We start from the raw sequence: 5,371 nt of genomic DNA, 5'->3' as shown, positions 1-5,371 counted from the left end.
GCCACAACGGCGACCGAGCCAATTATATTAACTGTAAGTATGAAAATCTGTATATGTCTATGCTGATCTATATATTATATTAAATTATAATATATTATATTAAATTGTAAGTTGTTATTTAACGCTTTGTCTCATATTTTAAAATTAACTTATTGTTATAGCCTAAAACACTGCAAAATATTATTCAAGCAGCTGTCGTGGCTGCAGTAGGAAGAGGAAGAGGGAGAGGGAGAGGAAGAGACAGAGGAAGAGGAAGAGGCAGAGATGGTAGAAGGGGAAGAGGCAGAGGTGAATGGAGAGGAAGAGACAGAGGTGAAAGAAGGGGAAGAGGCAGATACGATACATTTGGTATCAACATTTTTCTACATTAACACACACACGCATATGCTTTTTCTTTACAGCTTTTTCCTTATAGCTCGCTCGCTCCTCGTCGTTCGCGCTCGCTCGCTCTTCGTCGCGCGTGCTCGCCTCTTGTCGTTTACGTTGCCCCTCGCCACGCGCGCTCTCCTATCGCCATTCGCTGACTCCGCCTGTATCAAATGTCTACATGCTTACTGCGGTCGCCCTCCGCTTTCTACGCGCTCGTTGGCTCACATGTTTTAATTAATAACTCGATAACTATTGGCAATTTGACATTATGGTACATGACTTTTCTTCTCGGCTACACCCAATCTATCTCCAACTTTCGTCTGCATGATCAGCTATCAAACACCCTGTATATGATAAATGAGTCGAATTGCAGGTCGATACATTGCACACTTCATGTAGAAAAATTCCACAAAAAGTCTATTTATCCAGCGTTTGAAGATGAGAAACTTCTTTCTATTATATAAACCGATTTATATTTCCATGTCACAGATGGTCGCAGCTGTAAAGAATGAAATAATAAAAATATTTGTTAAGTAATGTACTATATAAAAAAGTCTGTTAACGCATTTTTGCGTGAAAGCATTTTTATTTATTACAAAAATAAGATTTTATAAGTATTAATTGTCAGTTACAAATATATGTGTTCCATATACAATCATTCTTTCAAATGTCAATAGCTTCTGTACTAATTGTTCACTTTTGTACTAATTGCTTTATTACATATGAAATGTTCATTTCAACAAAAAATGAATCAAGCATGACGACAAAAAAAGTTGACTGTTCGGGAATGCGGCCGGCCGATCCTGCATGGCGGGCGGTCTGGGTTCCCGGCGCCGTCGTTCTCGCAGTCGGCGAGGTGCCCGGTCTCTCGCAGGCAAGTGTGCGGCCGTCCCGCCGGCCGCCCGCGCCTGACAAGTAGCTCCAGCCGTGGCCGCTACAAGGCGCGCCACCCGACTCAGCAACCCGCGAGCAAGAATCCGCCGACCGGGTATATCACCCAGCGCAACGGCCGGCGCGACGCCTTCGCATGGCCCAACGCCGATTGTGGCAATCCCTGGTGTCTGGTCTGTGCGACTTGTAACGCGCCCGTCTTTACCGACGTTCTTTCTAGGCTTTCCTAGAGCAGTTTTCGTACATAGTCGAGATTCAAACCAACGCACTCTACACTCTGCTGAGTTGACTGCGGTGCTAATATACCCTGCTGGGTTGAGGCTTTATGGTGAGAATCCACCTTAGCTTTGACTTCGCCTCGTTGCCACGATTCAGGAGTGAACCTCGATCGCCTCCGTGTGGAGCGAGTAACTCTCTTTCCGAACGTCTGTCGAAGATGTAACGTCCCACCATATTAAAATTCCCTATCTTCTCACCAAAACTCACCATACCTTTTCCTACCCAATCAAATCCTTACCTATCATCGACTAATCCAACTGCAACGCCTCCTACAAACACTTCTGCAATCAACAGGTACCTCTGCCGTCTTTTATTGCTAATATAATATAATATCATTAATACTCGAAACTATTTACTGAATCATCATCTATCTTCTTCTTTTTCTCTCTTCCTTCTACCTTCTTGCTTCGTTTAGTAAGCGATAGATTATCAAACTAAATAACACAAAAATAATCATAAATAGCATATTTTGAAATAAAATTAACATTAACATAGGACTGAAGCAGACATCGACATAATAAATATATAAAATAGGAAAAGAGAGAATAAGAAAATTTAAGAAATAAATTTAGAGCTAGCTTATAAATTCATTTGTCTCGGGGACTAAGAACGATTTCGTTCGGGCACAACCGCGCACATATTGGAATGTGTTTATGTTATAGATATCATCGAGTGATAGCTGTCCCACGTACTGTGAACTAAACAAAGACCTGAAACAAAGACTCGAAGAGGAAAATAATTTCCTTTCTTTCTTCTATTTTTCTTCTTTTTAAATGATATTAAATAATTGTCATCATATTTCGCAAATAATTCCTCAAATATTATTGTCAAACCGCCTATCCTAATATATATGCGCTTTAGAATTGTAAGAGGATCTATTCGTATTATTTAACTTTAATGATTACTACGCCCGAATGAAATAATTCTTTTAAGTTTCCAAATTCTTATATTATACCAAAGAAAATCAATAACAACATTTCCATTTCTTAGTAAAACATAATTTTATTAATAAATCAGCCAACAACGAGACAACTGAATTACCAAACGCTACATCTGATTAAGTATAATTTTAATTACTAGATAATAACATTTTTATATTTTCTAACCAATAAATAATGAAGGGTGAATTAGGAAAAGACGCTCAATTGATATCCATAGTGTCGGGCTTGGGTATAAAAAGGGCTCGGCCCTTCGCGCGTAGGCAGTCTCGGCAGTTTCTAAGCAGTCTTTCGGCAGTCTCTAAGCAGTCTCTCGTTAGTCTCTAAGCAGTCTCTTGTTAGCCTCCAATTAGCCATCAGACAATCTTTCGCTGAGCCTCTTGTTAGCCGATTGCCAAAGGGTCCTGAGCCTGGAATGAAAAGGTCGGTATTAAAGATTATTGTTCTTGGGACTTCGTCTGCAAATGCTAAGACGCTTGTTAAGACGTAAAATCCAAATCATTAAAGGTCGAACGAGCCTCTTTTCCTAATAATGATACTATAGAGAATCATTTCTATTACTTGAATAAGTATTGAGCCAGCTATTAACTACATTAAATTCAGTGTATGAATTTTTAAACTTAACAATATAGAGTAATTTCATAATATATATGTGTGTACAGATTTCTTTACCTCTCTTCCCTCTTATCATCTTCAATCTTTTTCCAGAACGCCGTGCTTGAACCACGAGCACCGTTCTTCTTTTCTTTACCTTATGAGTGTTGTGCTTGAACCACGAGCACCATTCCTCCCTTTTTATCAGAACACAGTGCTTGAACCACGAGCATAGTTCTCCTCTTCCTTACTTTAAAAGTGTTGTGCTTGAACCACGAGCACCATTCGCCTTTTTATTCTTCAAACTTAACCACGTCCCTTCCATTTACTCTATTATAGATATTGTTAAAATAAATATTACCTAAAAATCTCTCATGCCGAAAAGAACAAGAAGAGCCGGACGGCGGATTCAATTTAGACGTCTGTTGAAAAGTTATTATAATCCAGGCACGCTCGACCTGGCTGTTTTCAAAACAGATCCATCTAAATCTTCGATCCCGAGAATAAAATCTGAAAAAAGGGAAATATATTTGAAGTTAAATTCAACACTAGCGAGAATACTATTATTTTTAAACCTAACAGTAACCCACCTCCAAAGGAAACAGATTCAAATAATAAGGATTTGGACAAGAATAACGCTGATCCGAAGTAAACCAAACAAATCTAGACATTGCATGTTCTATGCTTGTCCAGGACACAACAAAGACCTCGGCTGTTAGGAACGACGTTGCCGTCTCCTTGAGAGATTTGCGAACTCTCTCTTGCCAAGTATCCGTCTAGGATCTTGGTGCGTTCAAAAGCGACGTGGTCGCTTCTTCGAGAACTCTGAGCTCTCTGTCCAAGCGTCTTCAGGGCCTTGGCTAGTCGCCCTGGAGCAACTGAGTCGCCTCTCGCGTGACACGAGCTCAGCACGTTCTCTTGTGCATCTCCACGCTTCTCAGGAACGTGATAGCTTGTAGGCCATTTGATCCGAAAAGGCAGGCCATCCGAAACGACGGAAGTCGTTTCATTCTAACGCTCGTGGGCGGGTCTGTCATGAGTGTTTCTCCGGTTTCTCGGCTCGGATTTACGACCTGAATAGGTCGTACGAAACCTGATTCTATTATCGTCCTCCGATCCTTCTGATAAGGATGTTCCGGCATCCGCATATCTCCGCTCATTTGCGAGCGGATTCGCAAACATTGACAAACACATAACTTCATTTAATATTCTTTGTACCCACGATATTCCACTTATGAATATAGATATCTACATCCACAATAAGCTCACCTTACTTTAAGCAGATAAATAATAAGTAATTACGCCATTATGATTGAATTGGATTCTATTATTGTTAGATCTAACTAATATTTCTTAAAAATAAATGATTTGTACCTCGTGCCTGACAATTCTGTGCAATCGGTCCACTGTGCAATAGTTGTCGGTCGACAACAATGTATACTCGGGAACAGGAATGCCTTAATATTATAATTGGGACTACTTGTACGATTTTCAGCTTTATCCATATAAGTACAAGGTCGAAAATCGTAAATGTAAGTATTGTTATAATGTTAGGGTACTCTCTTTCTCTCTCTTCCTCTCTCCTTCTTTCCCTTGCTCTCTCTGGCGTTCCAGGCGTATGATAAAATGAATTCTCCAACGCCACTGATCGTTTAGATATATTCAATGGGATGTTTAAAACTTTTGCGTAGTGGCAAAACCAATAAAAAAATTATTCAAAACATAAAGAAGGCAAATATACACGTCTGGTTCCGAGTGTAAACAGAGTGTCTTATAACAAATATCGAAGAGCTTGTGGAGACGTAGGGCGGATTAAGACAAACATAAAAGTCCCATACCATTTTGCGAGATTTGCAATATTTATTGAGTTATTATTTACAAAAATGTGACTAATATCCTAACAGAACAGAAAATCATAATATCAAAATGACATTAAAATGACGAGAAAATAACCGAATCGTGATGAAAAACTGAGTTTTCTTTATCATTTTGACGTCATTTTGATGTCATAATGATTTTTTGTTCTGGCTGAGTAAGCGCGGGCCGAAGTGAATGATTGGAGGAGCGTTGTAGCCTCTCGGGTTACAGCGCGGCCTAGTCCTCCCAGCAACTGTTGGTGACATGCGGCGAGTGTAGGTGCGGCGAGATAAAACACCAATAGCGGTACGTTGTCCTTCCCTTCGCCGCGCGATGACATCCCTTGCTAGATCGACTAAGCTACGTTATGACGCAAGCGGCTGCAATCCTTCTCCAATCATCTATGCGCATACTACTCTTAACATTTCTGTTAACTAATTAAA

General features: G+C 40.0%; 1 long non-coding RNA gene across 1 annotated transcript; it reads right to left on the bottom strand.

Moving 5' to 3' along the window:
- Positions 1-3,319: 3,319 nt before the first annotated feature.
- Positions 3,320-3,709, bottom strand: LOC109504589 (uncharacterized). The gene is made up of 3 exons (XR_003113666.1): positions 3,662-3,709; positions 3,433-3,581; positions 3,320-3,337 (listed from the first exon to the last, which is right to left on the bottom strand). It is a non-coding gene; the product is annotated as an uncharacterized LOC109504589 (long non-coding RNA).
- Between the last annotated feature and the right edge of the window lie 1,662 nt (positions 3,710-5,371).

This window comes from Harpegnathos saltator, unplaced genomic scaffold (assembly GCF_003227715.2).
Source record: "Harpegnathos saltator strain DR-91 unplaced genomic scaffold, Hsal_v8.6 scaffold117, whole genome shotgun sequence".
Lineage (NCBI taxonomy): Eukaryota > Metazoa > Arthropoda > Insecta > Hymenoptera > Formicidae > Harpegnathos > Harpegnathos saltator.
Note: the sequence above shows the minus strand (reverse complement) of the source record. Positions and strands in the feature narration are given on the sequence as shown.